General features: G+C 40.6%; 1 pseudogene; it reads left to right on the top strand.

Annotated features, from left to right (window-relative positions):
- The first annotated feature begins 1,409 nt into the window (after positions 1 to 1,409).
- LOC147357399 (mitochondrial inner membrane protease subunit 1-like) lies at positions 1,410 to 21,104 on the top strand (annotated as a pseudogene).
- Positions 21,105 to 22,359: the final 1,255 nt, after the last annotated feature.

Genomic DNA, 22,359 nt, shown 5'->3' on the forward strand with positions numbered 1-22,359 from the left:
CCAAACCAGAATTTAAAGGCCATGTGGTCTGAGGCAACAGATTTGGATTTTGTTTTAAGGTCCATAGGAAGTCACTGCATTGCTATTGCTTAGTTGCTAAGTTGTGTCCAACTCTTTGCAACCCCATGGACTTGCCTGGAGAATTTCATGAACAGAGGAGTCTGGTGGGCTACAGTCCACTGAATTGCAAAGATCTGGACACAACTGAGTCACTGCATGCTTTTAGGCAAACAAGTGGCATGGTCTAGCATGTATTTTTATGTGGTCACAGGCTGCTTTGTGGAAAGTAGACCAGAGCAGCAGTAGAAGGAAATTGGAAAGCTATAGTAGTCATCCCCATGGGAGGGATCAGGGTGGACTAGGTTGATGGCAGTAGAGATGGAGAGAAGCAGAGGGAACTGGGACATGCTTGTAGAGTTAAAAAGGTCTTTTAAAAGTGAACGTGAAGTTGCTCAGTCATGTCAGACTCTTTGTGAGCCCCTGGACTGTAGCCTACCAGGCTCCACCATCCATGGGATTTTCCAGGCAAGAGTACTGGCGTGGGCTGCCATTTCCTTCTCCAGAGGATCTTCCTGACCCAGGGATTGAACCCAGGTCTCCCACATTGCAAGCAGACACTTTACCATCTGAGCCGCCAAATGTAAGTTTCCAAAAAAGGTCTTGAAGGGTGAACTAAACTGGGGAACGAGAGGAAAAGTGTTATCAAAGAACACTGATGAACATTCAGCATGTGCAGTGGATGGATGTTGGAAATGTTTATTGAGAAAGGAGCAGGTCAGAGAAAGAAAACTGGGAATTTCTATGGGACCATGTTAAATGTGAAAGAACCATTACATCCAAGTGGAGATGACAGTTTGGCAAATGTATGTACATGGCTGAAGTTCCAAGGAGAGGTCAGAGCTGTAGATAAAGATTTAAAGTCACCCCCATGCAGTGTTTCTAAAGCTCTGGAACTGGCTGGGAAAACAAGGAGATGGTGTAACTGGAGGAGAGGATGTTACCCAAGAACCAGCTCTAGGTGTTGAGAAGGAGATGCAACTATAGTTTGAAAAAGATATTGTGGCTTCACAGAAGCCAAGAAAAGAATGAATGGTTTTACAATATAATTTTTTTTAAGTAAGATATCATTATAATAAGTGAAGCTTCTTTTGCAGCAGCAGCAGCAACTTGTCCCTGTCTTTTTCAGCTCTGAAAATTTAGTGCTATAAGAGATCCTGATGCAGAGTAACAATAAAATGAGTCTTGCTAAGCCTAAAGCTCAGGCAAGAGGCCAGGGATGGAGGTTTGTACAGATGTGGGAAACTTCAAAATTGAAGTCATTGCAGCCGGTGAGTGAGATTATCTGAAATGGGTGTAGAAAGCCAAGGGCAGAAAGAATGCAACAAATAACATTTAGAGAGTGTTTAGCAATGAAACATTTAGCAACACTTAGCAGTGGTTTAAAGAAGGAACGTTCAGTAGGGCAGGAGTGCAGCCAGGAGAACATTATTATTATGGCAGGCGTGGAGTGTGAAATGCTACCAAAAGGAAGTCCCTTAGCAGACCTCAGAGAAGTAAACAAAAAGGATCTTGGTGGTAATGGGTGGGGAAGAGGTAAGAAAGCCAGGAAAGTAAGTTTGAACTATTCCCTCGGGAAATGAGGAGTTGTTTAATGAGTATAAAATTTCAGTTTTACAAGATGAAGAAAGACTTCTGTGAATATACTTAACACTACAGAGCTGTACGTTCAAAACTAGTCAAAATGGAAGTTTTACATTATATGTATTTTACCACAACGTAAAAAAAGATTTTTTTTTCAAAAAGAGACCATCTTCCTCTGAAGCTAGAGAAAAAGAGATGAAACTGATGTTGATGAGGAGTTAATTGACATCAGCACAGAAACAAAGAGAAAAGTGTACATTGACATGACTTCTCTAAAATATTACGTGTGGTCGTCAGTGCTAACAGGAGGGCAGGCAGGAGTGACTCCAACATCAGTTATCTTTGACGTTTGGGAAGTAGCTTAGTAAGATCATTTCACAGAGGAGTCAAACCTTGTTTTTGCCTGTTCCTCTCCTGCTAGACAGTTTTTCCCTGAAGAGTATAACTCATTGTTATAGTCAGTCTGTGAGAATAATACACAGATGAACACAAACTCCTGTATTTGAGTTTTGATTTACATCAAACTTAGTATTCACATTATATCTTTTGTTCTGATCACACAGAAGAAATAAGATCATGACTTTCGCAGACAAGTAGTTTTGAAGGTGTATTTATTTGTTGACAGCTCACCTTGCAATCTCAGGATGGTCTAAAATTAAATCTAGAGGATTAAGAGAGGAATAGTGGTAATTTTTCTGGAAAATTACCACTGTGGAGAATTCTGAAAGAGATGGGAGTACCAGACCACCTGACCTGCCTCTTGAGAAATCTGTATGCAGGTCAGGAAGCAACAGTTAGAACTGGACATGGAAAAACAGACTGGTTGCAAATAGGGAAAGGAGTCAGTCAAGGCTGTATAATGTCACCCTGCTTATTTAACTTATATGCAGAGTACATCATGAGAAACGCTGGGCTGGATGAGGCACAAGCTGGAAGCTAGATTGCCAGGAGAAATATCAATAACCTCAGATATGCAGATGACACCACCCTTTTGGCAGAAAGTGAAGAAGGAGAGCCTCTTGATGAAAGTGAAAGAGGAGAGTAAAAAAATTGGCTTAAAGCTCAACATTCAGAAAACTAAGATCATGGCATCCAGTCCCATCACTTCATGGCAAATAGATAGGGAAACAGTGGAAACAGTGGCTGACTTTATTTTTCTGGGCTCCAAAATCACTGCAGATAGTCACTGCGGCCATGAAATTAAAAGACACTTGCTCCTTGGAAGAAAAGCTATGACCAACCTAGACAGCATGTTAAAAAGCAGAGACATTACTTTGTCAACAAAGGTCCATCTAGTCAAGGCTATGGTTTTTCCAGTAGTCATGTATGGATGTGAGAGTTGGACTGTGAAGAAAGCTGAGCGCCGAAGAATTGATGCTTTTGAACTGTGGTATTGGAGAAGACTTTTGAGAGTCCCTTGGACTCCAGGGAGATCCAACCAGTCCATTCTAAAGGAGATCAGTCCTGAATGTTCATTGGAAGGACTGATGCTCAAGCTCCAATACTTTGGCCACCTGTTTTGAAGAACCATCTCATTAGAAAAGACCCTGATGTTGGGAAAGATTGAAGGTAGGAGAAGAAGGGGATGACAGAGAATGAGATGGTTGGATGGTATCACCAACTCAATGGGTATGAGTTTGAGTGAACTCCGGGAGTTGGTGATGGACAGAGAAGCCTGACGTGCTGCAGTCCATGGGGTCACAAAGAGTCGGATGTGACTGAGTGACTGAACTGAAATGAACTGAGTGGTAATTTTTATTTCAAATATGAATTATAATATCTAAAATTGAATGCATTTATTTCATAATGTCAGAAAAGAAGCACTCATAATATACAAAAAGCACCAAAAATATGTACAGCAAAACATCACAACACAATGTTACTTCTTCCCAGTTAACTATTAGTGCCAGTGAGAGTAGAAACAGAGCAAATGTGTCTGAACTTTGCCTGGCATTTAATTTACCCCAGTGCATATGTGTAGGAATATTTTATTTGCTTGCAAAATTTTATTTGCATCTATATATACAGGCTTGAATTAAAAAAAAAAAGCAGTGTATAGGTACAGCTCTTTATCATGGAAATGTTTATAAACAATTTTTGTTTTATTCATAAATATTTCAATGTGTATCTCTAAAAGCTAGTAACTTATTTTTATGAAACATGGATATACCATTATCACATCTTAAAAAATCAATAACTCCTTAATATCAGTGAATGTCCACTCAGCATTTAAACTTTCCAATGTATTTTCTAGTAGTTCAAATGAGGACCCCAATAAACTCCGTATATTACAATTAGTTGACATGTACTCTAAATCTCTTTCAATCTGTAGGCTCCCTTTTTGTCTTTCTTTAATTTCCCCCCAGCCTCTTCCTTTTATACCGAAATTAAACAATAAATGGGCCAGAAACTATGCTAGACACTTTATGGATATTGTCATACTTATTTATCACCAGAAGTCCTCACACATAGATATTATACTACCTAGATACAGGGACTTCCCTGGTGGCTCAGCTGGTAAAGAATCCACCTACTAATGCAGAACATGCGTGAGAGGTGGGTTCCATCCTTCATTCAGGAAGAGCCCTGGAGAGGAAAATGGCAACCAACTCCAGTATTCTTGCCTGGAAAATTCCATGGACAGGGAAGCCTGGTGGACTAGAGTCCATGGGGTCACAAAGAGACGCAACTGAGTGCACACACACACACACCCCTAGATACAAGATCAGGAAATAAAAGCTTAGACAATGAATACTAACAGTAGCAGAACTGAGTTTATGTTGGCAGACCTCTTTGACGCCAAAGCCCATGTTCTTTCTACTAGTGATGGCCTCCCAAGTCACACTGTACTTGGGTATCCAAAGCTCAAGACTATCTCTGATTCCTTTTAAAATGCTATCCAAGCAAATTTGAGCCCAGGCATCCCATGTACCTGAGTTTCTGTAACAAAAGCAAGGAATATGTATCAAACCTTCTAACCATTTAGATATTTCCAGTTAATTCTCCCAAAACAACAGAAATTACTGAAATATCAGCTGAATGATCCTCCCACCCCCAGCTCCTGGTATCAGCTTTCAGCCTTCAAGAGGTGAGAAGGAGATGAAAATTTGTTGAGAGTGACCAGAGAGTGCTATAAGGAAACAGATTCAAAATAGTGCTTTACATACTTGCCTCAGATTTTGCAGAGATGGAAACCCCTGAATGATGACTCTAAACATAATGAAAGTCAGGCAGACTCCTTTTTATAAAAAACAACAACAAAAACAAAACAAAAAAAAAACCTTGTGACGAAGCAAGAAAGTTTAAATCAGTTGCAGTCTCTCAGACAGATAATACTATGATTAGGGTTTGCATTCTTGATCCAAAAGCCATCTTAAAAAAAAAAAAAAAAAACTACTATGTTTGAAATTACATAAAATAACAAATTAATATTTCAAGTGCTATAAATGAGCATAAATTTACCTTGTATGCTGATGTTTAAATCAGTCCCAATTTACTATAATTGCATGTAGAGTTTACAAAATGATATAATCCTATTAAATCTCCATATTTACAATTGTTACACTTATATTCAGTCTCCCAGATTTGGGTCTATCATTTTCATCTTACTTTTTCAGATATATGGTGAATGCCAACTTTATGCCCAAGTAAAAGTTTTTTATTTTCTGAAGCCATTCAGTATACACTTAATGAGCCAATCTTAGGTGACAAGTCCAGTGTTGTTCAGTCGGTCAGCCGTGTCTGACTCTTTGTGACCCCATGGACTGCAACACACCACACACCCTGTCCATCACCATTTCCCAGAGCTTACTCAAACTCATACCCATTGAGTTGGTGATGCCATCCAACCATCTCATCCTCTGTCATCCCCTTCTCCTCCTGCTTTCAATATTTCCTAGCATCAGGGTCCTTTCCAATGAGTCGACTCTTCACATCAGGTGGCCAAAGTATTGGAGCTTCAGCTAAAGCATCAGTCCTTCCAATGAATATTCATTGCTGATTTCCTTTAGGATCAACTGGTTTGATCTCCTTGCTGTCCAAGGGACTCTCAAATGTCTTCTCCAGCATCACAGTTCAAAAATATCAGTTCTTTGGTGCTCAGCCTTCTTTATGGTCCAGCTCTCACAACCATACATGACTACAGGAAGAACCATAGCTTTGACTATACAGATCATTGTTGGCAAAGTAATGCCTCTGATTTTTAATATGTTTTCTAGGTTGGTCAATAGCTTTTCTTCCAAGGAGCAAACATCTTTTAATTCCATGGCTGCAGTCACCATCTGCAGTGATTTTGGAGCCCAAGAAAATAAAGTCTGTCACTGTTTCCACTGTTTCCCCATATGTTTGCCATGATGTTATGGGACCGGGTGCCGTGATCTTCATTTTTTGAATGTTGAGTTTTAAGCCAGTTTTTTCACTCTCCTCTTTCACCTTCATCTAGAGGCTCTTCAGTTCCTCTTCACTTTCTGCCATAAAGGTGGTGTTATCTGTATATCTGAGGTTACTGATATTTCTCCCAGTAATCCTGATTCCAGCTTGTGCTTAATCCAGCCCTGCATGTCGCATGGTATACATTGCATATAAGTTAAATGAGCAGAGTGACAATATACAGTCTTGACATACTCTCCCCAATTTAGAACCAGTCTGTTGTTCCATGTCCAGTTCTAACTGTTGCTTCTTAATCTGCATATGGGTTTCTCAGGAGGCAGGTCAGGTGGTCTGGTATTCCCATCTCTAAGAATTTTCCAGAGTTTGTTGTGATCCACATAGTCAAAGGTTTTAGTATAGTCAATAAAGCAGAAGTAGATGTTTTTCTGGAATTCTCTTGCTTTTTCTGTGATCCAACACATGTTGGCAATTTGATCTCTGGCTCCTCTGCCTTTTCTCAATCCAGCTTGAAATCTGGAAGTTCTTGGTTCATATACTGTTGAAGCCTGGCTTGAAGAATTTTGAGCATTGCTTTGCTAGCGTGTGAGATGAATGCGATTGTGTGGTAGTTTGAACATTCTTTGGCATGTTAGATGCTAGATACTAGAGAACTAGTGATTAATAAGACCAAGTTACCATCTGTAAGTGGCTCAGCCCCATAGAGAACTGACATGAAAAGGAACAAAGACAATATAATGCAATGAGTGCTGGGTGTATAAAATGCCTAAAGGATACATGAAAGGGAGTATCTAATGCTGCCTAGAGTCAAGGAGGCCTTCACAGAGGACAGCATCCATGAGCTGATGGTTGAAAGATGAGGATGCCAATGATGGTGGTGGTGGCGGTGGTGGTGACAGCAGCTATTTTATCTCTGCCATGTTTATATAATATCTCACTAAATCTTCACACTAGTCCATCAAGATCAGTTTTACCCACATTTTACAAAAGAAATTGTTGAGATCCAGGAAGTTAAGAATTTTATCTAATCATACAAGAAATTGATGAAATGAAAACTACCTACCAAAAACTAAAAATAAATAAACCTACCTATGAAAACATCTGATTAAACCAAAATTCTGGTTCCAACAATAGCTTCTTATGCTAACTATTAATAATACTCTCAGCCTCTCTGCCCAGGGCAAGCAGACAGCAAGCACAGGGGACCTGTATGACAGCATCCTAATTTCCCTCCATTGATCCTTGGTTAGTGCTACGTCCCTCAGTGGCTTCAGCCTTATACACAAAATATACTGCGCTTTGAATTTAGAAGCTGCTAAATTAAGAATTAGACCCACAAGGAGATTGAATAATCAGAATAACAGCAGAGAAGAGCCAGTGGGAAATAATTTTTCAGAGTCAATATTCTTTCTTTTTCATAAAGCCTCAGACAATTGCACTATCATGCCACAGTTGGAATATTTCAACTTTATGTCCACCAGGAATCTACTTTTTCATGATATTACAGAAAATACTGAAAAAGAAATGTTTGCTTTGGAAAAAAAAAGAAAAACAGAATTAGGTTTTGTAATTACTTGTGTTTAAAGATTTCCATTTTTTAATTTTCTTAAGCTAAAAGCTAAGCTGGCAGGGTCTTGATTTCTAAATGGAATAACTAGAGGATTAAACAATTGCTAACAATGTAGTATTTAAAGTAGATAAATAGATAATCTGACAGAAAAAAAAAAAAAACAGAAAATGAATAAGCATCAAGGGTACTAAAAGGCAGATGCCTACAGTGAAGATCAAGGGACAGCTGGCCAAAGGCTCCATAGTGATGCTTTAAATGGAAGATAGAAACTGTAGTCCCTCCCAGTGAAACATTGGTGCATTTTCAGGGACAAGATAAATGTGTATGAAGGTAGAGGACATGAGCAATGTGCTGTGAGAAATGGAACCAAATATTCTCTAGGTCTTAAAATCCAGTGCTGTCCCCTCCTACCCACTTCCTCATGCCTAGAGTCATGGTAAGTGGCATTCTCAGACTGCATACTGTGAAGTTTCAAGTATAAATGTGTCTGCATTGATGTAAACTTAAGACTAAGAGTGGAGGTTCCTCTGCACAGTGGTTCACAAGGACACATGACTTTTACTAAGATGTGGCAATGAAGATCTAGCAGGGGGAAAACAGAAGCAAAAGAGTGGGGAATTAGAGTGAATCTCTGTGGCTATGAGCTTATGCTTTAATTGACATTTGTAATTAAACTGCCTTTGGCCTATTCAGACACATCACTCTGGGAATGTTCCCTCCTCTGTCCTGTATCATCAATTTTTCCTTGTCTATTGGTTGGATCATTTCCAACACATATACATAGTTTTATCCTTATCATCTTATAAAAATGCCCTCTCTGGACTGTACTTCCCCCTTCAGCTACTGCTCATTTCTCTGTTCTCCTTTTCAGCAAGACTTCTTGAGATACTTGACTATTCACTATTTCTTTGTTTAATTTTGTTGCTATACTCTAATTAGGCTTTTGCCACCACCACTCCCCAAACTGCTTTCCAGGCTCATCAATGATCTCCATTTTGCTGAGTCCAATGGTCAGTGCTCAGTCCTCATCCCACTTGGCATATCAGCAACATTTCACAGAGCTGATAACATTCAATTTCTTGGAAATATTTTCTTCACTTAGAATTCATGGCTATGCACTGGTCACCTCTCTTGCTGCTTTATCCTCTTCTCCAAGCCCAATGCTTGGTTCTTGGACCTCTTATTTCTCCACACTCTCTCTTGAGACCTCATGGTGTTATATACCCTCTTTATATTAATGACTACCAGAGTGGTACTTCCATGCTGGATCTCTCCTCTGAAATCTTCTTTCATCCATTAAACCATCTACTCTATTTGACTGTCTAAAAAGCGTCTCAGAATTAATATTCCCCAAACAGAACTCATGATCTCTTTGGCACTATCAGATTTGGATCACCCATAATGTTTCCCATGTCAGTCAGAAACATCCATCCATTTGGGACTTGCTCAAGCCCCCAAATCTCAGATTTTACATCTAATTTCTGTAAAGTAAGAGTTTTTCTTTCTTTTCCTGAGAGGTCTTAGTGAAATGTCATAGATCCCTTTAAGAAAGGACTGAGTGCCCCAAGTACCACAAATCTTCCTTCTAGTCTTCCCCAAAGGGAAGGTGGTAACTTACTTATCAGTGTGACTGTGCACTATGGAAATGGAAATACCCAAACTTTTCTGGGGTTACTGAAGACTGGCTCTAAGGTGAGACCCATTCCTAAGAACCCAAAATGCCACTGTGGCCTACCACACCCCACACTGTGGGGACCCCTGGAAGTCAGGTGATAAATGTAATTTTGGCCTAAATCTTTCATGGACCCAGCAGATGAAGAGATTCACACTGTCATGATTTCCCTAGTACCTCAAGGTTTACTTGGAATTGACATTCTCAGGAATTGTCACGATTCCCACAAGAAGGGCCAAGTAATGATGGTTAAGATCATAGACTCTGGAGCTTGCTTGTTCAAATCCTAGTATGACACTATCTGTGTGGCCTTGGGCAAATTACTTGAGTTAAGGTCTCTGTGCTTCAGTTTACTAATCTTATAAATGAGATAATTACAGCCCTTAAGGATGGTAAGAGAATTAAACGAGTTAGTATTTGTCAAATGCCTAGGCATAGTAAGTGCTATATAAATGTTATTTAAATAACATCCTTAATCCCTTTCTTTATCTCTCAAATCAATCCAGAAATCTTTTTGGCTTTACCTCCAAATCGTATCTAAAATCTGAGTGCTTTATATTACACTCCCCTCCACAACCCCCAGTGCTACCACCACAGAGCCAGCCATCACCAACTCTTATTGGATTATTGTAGTAACCTCAGGCCCTCCATTACCTCTCTAACCTGATCTCTTCATAGGCTCCTCTGTATTCATCCCACTACCACTACACTCCATCCATACCAGCTGCTCCCTAAGTGCTCCAGACTTGCTCTCACTTTAGTGCCTTTGCACTGGCTGTTCCCCTAGGATGCTCTTGCTTCACTTATTCTCCTGCATAAACACTCTTTGATGTTCTTCACAAATGTTACCTTCCTAACAAAGTCCACTCTGATCATCTCTATTTAAGTGCACTTATGCCCCCATACGTATTTCTAATATATTCACACATACTCCTTATCCTGCTCTATTTTAGTAGGCTTTCTAAAATGTATGCAATTTACTATAATTACTAGATCCTGCAGAAGATCATGGAAAAGTACCAAATGATTAAAGGCCTATTAAATAGAAGGTACCTGAATGCCTGAGTCACGGCCTGGAGCAGAGCAGTCCAGGAGAACCTCCGTGAACAAGGACTGACTGACTGCTTTCCAGGAGGTCCATCGCCAGGTCCATATAACACAGATTACTGCCTTCACCTGGCTTTACCATCTTTCAAGAGCCTCCTCAACTTATTGCTAATATCTCAGGGGTGAATGGAGCCACTCATAGGAGAAAGAAAATAACAGTAGCACCTACAGGACCCAGCAACCAGAGAGAAACAGCAGAATGCCTAAAACTGGCAGCCCCTCATAAACCAGAACTGCTAGAGAATAAGGATGCTTTAATTTCTGAGATTTAAAACAGAACAATAACAATGGTACTCAAAAATTCGGTTCTAATATATGAAGAGAAAAAAAAAGAGACTCTGGAATTCAAAGAGTTGTGTTTTTTTGTTTGTTTGTTTTTGTTTTTTTATAACTTTACAAATCCTACAGAGGAACTAAAGGAGCTATTATTTTCTGCTGGGGACTGAATTCAGGCCTATATGATTAAGCAATACATTTCTCAACACAGAAAGTAAAAACACAAAGAAATGGAAACCATAAGAGAAATTTTTAAAAAGGGCTTGCAGGACAGATGCAGAGACTCAACATGTGAATAATGAAAGTTCCAAGGGAGGGAAAGGGAACAGATGTAGGAGTGCATTAATTAGGGAAATAATAGAAGAAATTTCCCCTTTTTGAGGAAAGGCTCAAGTCTACAGATTTAAAGTGCTCATTGAGTTCCAGACATAATTAATGAGGAAAAAAAATTTTTTTAAACCCAGCTGGGCATATCCAGGCAGAATTCCTAAATTCAAGCATAAAGAAAATGTATAGGCTGTCACACATAAAAACTGCATCACATACAAAGGAAAGGGCCAACACAAATAGGACTGAGGCACTGGACAGAAGAAAACAGAATTACCCCCATAGAGCACTGAGGGAAGAGGACGCCAACCCCAAAACCTACTCCCCATTGAGACAGCCCCCTGCCAGGGTGAGAGAGGGTGTGGGCAAATGTGTGACATCATGTACATCTTCCACCACAGCAATGCTTTAGGAAGGACCCTAAGGCAACGGGACGATCACAACAGAGTTCCCAGTAGGGCACAAGAAGGGGAGGAAATAGCATGAGAATGCATCTCTGTCTCTCTGCAGGTGCATTTGTATACAATTTTCCACTTCAGTTCAGTTCAGTTCAGTCGCTCAGTCATGTCCGACTCTTTGCGACCCCATGAATCACAGCAGGCCAGGCCTCCCTGTCCATCACCAACTCCTGGAGTTCACTCAGACTCATGTCCATCGAGTCAGTGATGCTATCCAGCCATCTCATCCTCTGTCGTCCCCTTCTCCTCCTGCCCCCAATCCCTCCCAGCATCAGAGTCTTTTCCAATGAGTCAGCTCTTCGCATGAGGTGGCCAAAGTACTGGAGTTTCAGCTTTAGCATCATTCCCTCCAAAGAAATCCCAGGGCTGATCGCCTTCAGAATGGACTGGTTGGATCTCCTTGCAGTCCAAGGGACTCTCAAGAGTCTTCTCCAACACCACAGTTCAAAAGCATCAATTCTTCGGCACTCAGCTTTCTTCACAGTCCAAATCTCACATCCATACATGACCACTGGAAAAACCATAGCCTTGACTAGATGGACCTTTGTTGGCAAAGTAATGTCTCAGCTTTTAAATTTTCCACTTAGATATACATATAGTGAAGTGAAAGTCTCTCAGTCATATCTGACTCTTTGTGACCCCATAGACTGTATAGTCCATGGGGATTCTCCAAGCCAGAATACTGGAGAGGCTAGCCGTTCCCTCCTCCAGGGAATCTTCCCAACCCAGGGATCTAACCCAGGTCTCCCGCATTGCATGTGGATTCTTTACCAGCTGAGCCACCAGGGAATCCCAAGAATACTGGAGTGGGTAGCCTATCCCTCCTCCAAGGGATCTTCCCAACCCAGGAATTGAACTGGGGTCTCCTGCATCACAGGTGGATTCTTTACCAGCTGAGCCACCAGGGAAGCAGACATACATATACTTAAATATAAATTGAAAATGATAGAATGCCAGGGAATCTGTAACATTAGTGCCAAACAACGATCATATAAAGAGAACATCCTACAGGGGAAAACCTAAAAATGTCTAAGAATACTAAATGATCTCAAGTCCTCGGAAAGGGAGGAAGGAACAAGTAGAGAAGGGAAGTGGAAGTTTTCTTAAGGTTTCAACTGAGTAGGGAAGTAAAAGTTTTACAAAGGTGAAAGAGGACAGCAAGGAAATGAACATGTCTATGGAGAGATATGGTCGGTATCTTATTTTCATATTGACAGCAGAGAAAGAAGTGGTTCAATAGAAGTAAACGAAATGGGAGAGTAATGCCTAGAAGAGTGGGGAAATGTGATAGAAACTCTAAATTCAGTAAGGAAAATGTAGACAACTAATTGTACTTCAATCAACCCTCCAAAATTAAGGGCAGGGGGGGACAGCATAATATAAATAATATGCATGAGGTAAAATGAAAGAAAGAAAATCAAAGATATCTGTTTTCAATTAAATGTAAATAGATTGGATGCATCTTTCAAAGACAAAGATTGTCAGATTGAATTTTTTTTTTTTTTTTTAAGTGGATGTCTCTCAGACGGTAAAGCATCTGCCTACAGTGTGGGAGACCCGGGTTCGATCCCTGGGTCGGGAAGATCCTCTGGAGAAGGAAATGGCAACCCACTCCAGTATTCTTGCCTGGACAATCCTACAGATGGAGAAGCCTGGTGGGCTACAGTCCATGGGGTCGCAAAGAGTCGGGCACGACTGAGCGTCTTCACTTCACTTCTCATTTTCTTTCTTTTTTTTTTTTATTTTATTTTTAAACTTTACAATATTGTATTGGTTCTGCTATATATTGAAATGAATCCGCCACAGGCATATTTGTTTTAATGTAGGAAATAAATAAATAGGCAAACAGATATCAGGAAAATACTTTTTTTTTTTTTTTAAGAAAAGTTAAGCAGAAAAAGCAGCATACAATTATAACTAGCAAAGCAGCAGTTAAGATTAAAAGCATTAATCAGAGACTTCCCTGGTGGTCTAGTGGTTAAGAAGACACCTGTTAATGCAGGGGACATGGGTTTGATTCCCTGGTCCATCCGGGAAGATTCTACACGCCACACAGCTGCTAAGCCCTAGAACTGCAAGTACTGAAGCCGGCGTTCTAGATCCTGTGCTGCAACGGAAGAGTAACCCCCTCTCACTGCAACTACAGAAAAGCCCATGAGCAGCAACAAAGACCCAGCGCAGCCAAAAATTAATGAATTAACTAAAAGCATTAATCAGGACAAGAGGAAGTTTACCAAACGTAGACTCCATTTACGAAAAGGATAGAACAGTCACGAATCTCTGTGTACCAAATATCTAAAAAGCTAGATATGTGAAACAAACATCATTAGGATGTTTCTTCTTAAGAAACATCTTCTTAAGATCATCTTCTTAAGAAATTATACATAAACCTTAACTCTATAGTGGGTTATTTTAATGATTACATTTATTATATCACTTTTATATTCATATTGCTGTGTTTAGTGCAGGTGACTTTATAGTTTGAGACCCTGAGGTTCAGTTAATCATAGAAGAAGGGCTGGAGATATTAAATTTACTTATAAAGATTCCAACCAGTCTACTTGTTTTGAAAGCTGGTGGTCCCTTTACCGCACTGTGCTGACTCCCTTGGGCCAAAGGGAACCCAGCCAGGACCATCACAGGGCCCACCAGAGAGAGAGCAGAACAGAGTCCCTGGGGCCCCTCCGAGGAAATGCTCTGGCCCTGCTGGTGCAGCACGAACTCAGGCCCTCCTTCCACCCCAGGCCTCCGCCAGGACCCTCTGAGTCTCACACTGCAGCCCCACTACTAACGCTTGACCCCGGTGGGAGCGTCTTGAAGGGAGATGGGGAGTTCTCTCTGTCCTCTGCCAGCCACTCCCTAGATTAACTCCTGGCACTTAGAAAGCATTCATCCCTCTTCAGTTTCCACAATAAACATGTTTTGAGTACACAGATGTACAAGGCCCTGTCCTGGATTTCTTTATTTGGTCGTTTTCAGTCACTAAGTTATGTCTGACTATTTTTTGTGACCCCATGGACTGCAGCACACCAGGCTCCACTTTCTCCTGGAGTTTGCTCCAATTCATGTCCATTGAGTCGGTGATGCTATCTAATCATCTCATCCTCTGCCTCTTTCTTCTCCTCCTGCCTTCAATCTTTCCCAGCATCAGGATCTTTTCCAATGAGTCGGCTCTTCCCATGAGGTGGCCAAAGTATTGCAGCTTCAACTTCAGCCTCAGTCCTTCTAATGAATATTCAGAATTGAGTTTCTTTAGGATTGGCTGGTTTGATCTCCTTGTTGTCCAAGGGACTCTCAAGAGTCTTCTCCAGCACCACAGTTTGAAAGCATCAATTCTTTGGTGCTCAGCCTTCTTTATGGTCCAACTCTCACATCCATACATGATTACTGGAGCTTTGACTATAAAGAGATTTATCAACAACGTGATGTTTCTGCTTTTTAATATAATGTCTAGGTTTATCAGAGCTTTTCTTCCAAGGAACAAGCGTCTTCTTAATTAGGGCTCTTTTTTCCCCAATACTCTTCTGAGATCTGGTGAATGTGCCAGAGCTGTAGGACTCACGTGTGGCTTCCAAATGCTCCGTATTCAGGGACAATGGTCCATAGGCAGTGCTGACCCATGACTTAGTTTCTAGATAGTGAGCTTTGGTAAAGCTAAATCAATTCTATTTAGACAATTGCTCTTTATTCTGATACTATTTAATATGTCCTTCCTCTTTATAGTTTAGACTTTAACTTATGAAATGATAGCAGATGGCAGAGTTTATCATTAATAATCTTACTTGAAAAATAAATGTTGCCAACCCTATGAATGCCCCCTCGAATAATTTATGATAGATGTAAGATGTATAACTCTGTGAATTCAAATATGTGGGGACCCCTGTTTTCCGTGGCTTCCTCCCTACACATTTTCAATGTGTGTGGCCATCGTGTGCCACATGCAGGATCTTAGTTCCCCAACCAGGGATCAAACCCATGCTCCCTGCAGTGGAAGATTAGAGCCTTAGTCACTGGACTACCAGGGAGGTCCCCCCTTCTCTGTATTTCTAAGGACTATCCATGCTGCACAGATACATTTCTACCACTACCTCTCAATCTGCAAACACATCTTGACCAGCAATGGAATGGTCCAGTCATTCAAGGAGCCAGATTTCCCCTGGAGGGATGGGGACTACATGGTACAGAGTCCTGTCCTGGAAGACTAGAAGAATACACTGCATTGCCAAGCATTGCTAAGCCTGGTGGATCTGTTCCCACACTGTCAATTGATGTCACAAGCTTGGTCTCCCACATATGCTACTGGGGAAACATCACAATCCAGTGTCACTCTAAAAGAAAAATTCTCAGATACTGGCGTTGTCGCTGTTCAGTCGTCAAGTCATGTCCAACTCTTCATGACCCCATGGACTACAACACACCAGGCCTCCCTATCCCTCACCATCTCCCAGAGTTTGCCCAAGATCATGTCCATCGAGTCGGCAATGCCATCCAACCACCTCATCTTCTGTCATCCCCTTCTCCTCCTGACCTCAATCTTTCCCAGTATCAGGGTTTTTTCCAATGAGTCATCTCTTCACATCAGTTGGTCAAAGTATTGGAGCTTCGGCTTCAGCATCAGTCCTTCCAATGAATGTTTAAGGTTGATTTCCTTTAGGACTAACTGGTTTGATCTTGCTGTCCAAGGGACTCTCAAGAATCTTCAACACCACAGTTTAAAAGCACCAATTCTTTGGCCCAGATACATCCATAGTAATCATCACAAATATGGCAAAGTTGCCCTGAATCTACCTTAAAATTTAAAAGAAAAAAGTTAAAATTGAAGATTAAAATTTTAACAATATCAAACCAATGATAGAGAGGTATTGTCTTCATTTACACCATGCTCTTATTTTCCTAAATTTCAAAATGATTTCTGAGGTTCTTTCCCTCATTCAGTGGTTCAAATTTTAGGAAGTTTACTTTTAACCCAGGTTGAGTTTAGAAGTTCAGCTCATTTGACATGGTACTTCACTTCTTTCCTCCACTGGAGACAGCCTGCTGTTGGGAAATTTGGTCTGTCTGAGGGCAGTATCTGAGTTTGAATCTTGACTAAAAACTTTTTGTGAGCTACATTGTGACTTTCAGCAAGTTTTTAATATCTCTAAGCCAGGGCTTCATCATTTGTAAAATGGGTATCGTAAGACAAACAACACAGTTGTAATGTATCTGGTATAAAGTATCTAAGAAATGCTGGTAGTATTTTTTAATCTAATTAGACTTCAAATTTTACTTTCAAATAAACTTCAAAAAGATATTATTTTTTCTGTTTGTCCTATTTTTTTTTTAAAGCAGTTGGGAGGAAGTGTTTAAATTTACTTCTCAAGTTTGTGCAGAATGACAAGATGAACCTGGAGTGAACAGGATCTCATGCCAAATGCTCTTGCCCACTTGTGATGCCACAGATCCACAAATAAGAACCACACGTAATCCTAGCTTTGATTTTACCCCACTGTCTCTTTAGCCAAGCAGTGTCCTTAGCACGGGGCTTCAGTGCTGAATCATTACTGACTCAGAGGTTTATAAATACCGCTACTTGAATCACTTGGAGTTTTCTTTAGTGGTCCCCTACTTCCCTTTCTTAAGTTTCAATTAAACCTGACCCCATAAAGGGAGTGATATCTGACTTCCCACATTAGCGGGGCTGCTGTCTCTATGACGTACATGATACATTTATAAGAAGGAACATTCTAAAAATAAGCTTAATGTATTCTCATTCAATTCACTAAATAGCTGATGTAACTTGAAGACAGTAAGTCATCCTCATCAGTGTTCTGTAACAGCTTACTAAATGTCAGAAAGAAATAGAAATGTTCTAAGCTAGGACCCCATTCTTAATTCCTTACATAATAAGCTAGAATGCATACATTTTACAGAAAAGAAAATGTTAAAATAATGTAAATATAATAGCATTCAAAATCTAAATCTCATTTGGTAGGAATAGTTAAAAAATAACATTCATAAAGACAGCCAAGGTGCTGTGTTGAAAGCATTGAAATGTGACTGCCAGTACATGAAACCATTTCAGTAAGGAATGTACTTAAGAAATGGAGGTAGAATTATTGAATAATGCACAAGTAAATCAACATTGTTAGATCCAACTCATCATCTATGCTAGTCATGTACAGCAGCAAAGATAATCCAAAAATTTTTTATATTTGTTCTATTTTGAGGGCTTCCCTTGTAGCTCAGTTGGTAAAGAATCTGACTGCAATTCAGGAGACCCCAGTTCAATTCCTGGGTCGGGAAGATCCCCTGCAGAAAGGATTGGCAACCCACTCCAGTATTCTTGCCTGGAGAATCCCCATGGACAGAGGAGCCTGGTGGGCTACAGTCCAGGGGGTTGCAAAGAGTCAGACGCAACTGAGTGAGTAAGCACACACACATTATTTGCAGTAGATTTATCTTCCCAATTATATTTAAGATTTGTTTCCCTTTTTGGATATTCATTACCTGATGGATAGGGAAACATACCCAATGGCATTCTCAAGGGCACAGATAAATAAAATTTTTCCAGAGATAATCAACAGAGCAAATTGTGTCTGTCAGTAGGTCATGCAGCCTGGAACCCTGAGAGTGTGGAAAGGAGTGAGATCAAGCACGTTATTGATGGCTCTGCCGTCCATCAGCCACCCTAGGCAGCCCAAGGGAAGCATGACTGCCAGCAAGCCTACTCATTGCAATTCTCCTTTCCTCTAGACATGTACCTCACCTCTTCAGGGCTGTCATGGTTAGAACATCATGGAGGATGGGGCTCATGAGAAAGGACCACCTGGGCTTCTTTGAAACCAAGTATCATCCATGTATGTTTTGAGACATGTTTTAGATGTTTCTTTTAGAAACCCTGCAACTACTCTAAAAATTGATTGTACTTTAGAACAGACTGACAGCCAGTGATGGCAGAGTCTACCTAGAACTCTGCTTCATGACCTGCTGGAAAAAACCTTTCAAGTTGTTGGCTATACTGTTCAGTATGACTGTGTAGCTTATTGTGTTGTTGAACACATTGATGGTATTGTCATGAATTCTAGACCATCAGTGGATTCTACATTTCAAAATTCAAATATTAAAATTTTTGCAAATTTGCAGAGACTCTTAACATTTTTATGACATCCAAAAAGGTGACATTGTGATTGCAAAAAGCTCAAATGATCCAAAATCAAATATTTGTAAAAGAGTGACTGCTTTGGAAGAAGAGAAGAGAAGCGAAAAGCAAAGGAGAAAAGGAAAGATATAAACATCTGAATTCAGAGTTCCAAAGTATAGCAAGAAGAGATAAGAAAGCCTTCTTCAGTGATCAATGCAAAGAAATAGAGGAAAACAACAGAATGGGAAAGACTAGGGATCTCTTCAAGAAAATCAGAGATACCAAAGGAACATTTCATGCAAAGATGAGCTCGATAAAGGACAGAAATGGTATGGACCTAACAGAAGCAGAAGATATTAAGAAGGGATGGCAAGAATACACAGAAGAACTGTACAAAAAAGATCTTCACAACCCAGATAATCACGATGGTGTGATCACTGACCTAGAGCCAGACATCCTGGAATGTGAAGTCAAGTGGGCCTTAGGAAGCATCACTACGAACAAAGCTAGTGGAGGTGATGGAATTCCAGTTGAGCTATTCCAAATCCTGAAAGATGATGCTGTGAAAGTGCTGCACTCAATATGCCAGCAAATTTGGAAAACTTAGCAGTGGCCACAGGACTGGAAAAGGTCAGTTTTCATTCCAATCCCAAAGAAAGGCAATGCCAAAGAATGCTCAAAGTACCGCACAATTGCACTCATCTCACACGCTAATAAAGTAATGCTCAAAATTCTCCAAGCCAGGCTTCAGCAATATGTGAACCATGAAATTCCTGATGTTCAAGCTGGTTTTAGAAAAGGCAGAGGAACCAGAGATCAAATTGCCAATATCCGCTGGATCATGGAAAAAGCAAGAGAGTTCCAGAAAGACATCTATTTCTGCTTCATTGACTATGCCAAAGCCTTTGACTGTGTGGATCACAATAAACTGTGGAAAATTCGGAAAGAGATGGGAATACCAGGCCATCTGACGTGCCTCTTGAGAAACCTATATGCAGGTCAGGAAGCAACAGTTAGAACTGGACATGGAACAACAGACTGGTTCCAAATAGGAAAAGGAGTTCGTCAAGGCTGTATATTGTCACCCTGTTTATTTAACTTATATGCAGAGTACATCATGAGAAACGCTGGACTGGAAGAAACACAAGCTGGAATCAAGATTGCCGGGAGAAATATCAATAACCTCAGATATGCAGATGACACCACCCTTTTGGCAGAAAGTGAAGAGGAACTCAAAAGCCTCTTGATGAAAGTGAAAGTGGAGAGTGAAAAAGTTGGCTTAAAGCTCAACATTCAGAAAATGAAGATCATGGCATCCGGTCCCATCACTTCATGGGAAATAGATGGGGAAACAGTGGAAACAGTGGAAACAGTGTCAGACTTTATTTTTCTGGGCTTCAAAATCACTACAGATGGTGACTGCAGCCATGAAATTAAAAGACGCTTACTCCTTGGAAGGAAAGTTATGACCAACCTAGATAGCATATTGAAAAGCAGAGACATCACTTTGCCAACAAAGGTTTGTCTAGTCAAGGATATGGTTTTTCCTGTGGTCATGTATGGATGTGAGAGTTGGACTGTGAAGAAGGCTGAGCGCTGAAGAATTGATGCTTTTGAACTGTGGTGTTGGAGAAGACTCTTGAGAGTCCCTTGGACTGCAAGGAGATCCAACCAGTCCATTCTGAAGGAGATCAGCCCTGGGATTTCTTTGGAAGGAATGATACTAAAGCTGAAAGTCCTCAGCTTTGGCCACCTTATGGGAAGAGTTGACTCATTGGAAAAGACTCCGATGCTGGGAGGGATTGGGGGCAGGAGGAGAAGGGGACGACAGAGGATGAGATGGCTGGATGGCATCACTGACTCGATGGACGTGAGTCTGGGTGACCTCCAGGAGTTGGTGATGGACAGGGAGGCCTGGCATGCTTCGATTCATGGGGTCACAAAGAGTCGGACATGACTGAGTGACTGATCTGATCTGATCTCACTGCTTTGGAAGGAGACAAAATCCTCAGCAATAATCCATCAGGTTTCTTTCAAAGCTATAGCTGGGGCTTCCCTGGTAGTCCAGTGGTTAAGAATCCACCTTTCAATGCAGGGGACACGGGTTTGATCCCTGATCAGGGAACTAAGATCCCACCTGCCGTAGGGCAACTGAGCTCATGTGCCACAGCTACTGAGCCTGCTATCTAGAGTCTGTGATCTGTGACAAGAAGCCACTGCAATGCAAAGCCTGCACACCACAACCAGAGAATAGTCCTCACTCACTGCAACTAGAGAAATCTCACTCACAGCATTGAAGAATCCAGCAACCAAGACCCAGCACAGCCATATAAATAAATAAATAATTTTTAAAGCTATAGTTATGTGCCAATACATCATATTTGGTCAGAAGGTGAAAATCTACAGAATTCTACAGACTGCAGGTACTGTTGGACCTATTTTATGCAAACTAATACGAGAATGTGTCTTGTTTAAGATTTGACCTCTGAGTGATTTGGATTTCTACGTGAATGTCTTAAAGGCCACAGATTTTACAATGATTAGCAAGCATTTATTCTTTGACTTGCCTATTGTCTCCTGTTCAAGTGAATGTATTGTTGCCACTGAAATCATATGCTTACCAATAAAATAGTTACTATTCAAAAAAAAAAATACTTCCAAATTGCAGGGTGGGTGGGGTGGGGGGCAAGTATAAGGAAAGCTAATATAAATCTATTGAAAATGAATGAAACTTTGCTATATTTAAAATGGATTACCAACAAGGACCTACTGTATAGCACATGGAATTCTGCTAAATATCATGTGGCAGCCTGGATGGCAGAGGAGTTTGGGGGAGAATGGATACATGTATATGTATGGCTGAGTTCTTTTGCTGTCCACCTGAAGCTATTACAATATTGCTAATTGATTATACTTCAATACAAAATAAAAAAATTTTTTAATCTTTTTAAAAAATGAAGAGATCTAGCTATCTCTTTCTAGGTTGGCTGTCCAGAAAAAGGAAAAAATGAATGAGCTAAGCTACATGCTGAGAAGAATTTGCAAAGAAATCTTTCTGATTCTTAAGAAGGAGATAAACCACAATTTATGCAAAAATTCTTCTTAATCTTTTAAATCCTAGGTAAGGTAACAGTGGAACAACTAGCTTCAAATCTCTTCTCAGACACAGACAAAATCATAAAAGTTATAGGAAACAGTTCCTCAGTACTGAAAGTAAGGTATGTTGTCAACAAACAAGGAAGATTATCTAACCTATAAAGTAGGGGATAAACAGGATCAGAAGATGTCACTAAAAATCAGTTCAGCTTTCCCACCTGTAAATGCAGGGTTACAGGAAGAGAGTAAAGCAAATCTTGACAAGTTTCACCAGCAATCTCTAATAATGAGTGATGAAGGCAAGAGGAGAGATTGATGACGGATGGACCACAGATTCAGAGGCTGGGGCAGGCAGGGAAGGCAAGCCCTGAAGACAGAAGAAAATCTGCAGCAACTCAGCTTGCCGCCACCCAGATGCTTCACAGCAGATGTGTTTTGACCTGAAGAAGTACTTTCCGAAATGGGGAAGGAAGCAGGACCCTTGATCCCGCTCTGACAGGGTAGGAAAGACCATGAGAGAGATGGAGACCACTCCTCGTGGAGGCACGTTTGTGCTGGCCCTCACTCCAGCATCTATTGAACCAGTGGCCCATGGTACTGGCTCCAAGCTTTCTCTCATCCAAAATTTTATCTCCCTAGCCATTTCCTCCTGATACATCAAAACACATTACCAAATTAGAAGTAATTGGGAACATTGTAGAGG

Source organism: Bos grunniens, chromosome 15 (assembly GCF_055505025.1).
Source record: "Bos grunniens cultivar Pamir isolate PY7600 chromosome 15, Bosgru_T2T1.0, whole genome shotgun sequence".
Lineage (NCBI taxonomy): Eukaryota > Metazoa > Chordata > Mammalia > Artiodactyla > Bovidae > Bos > Bos grunniens.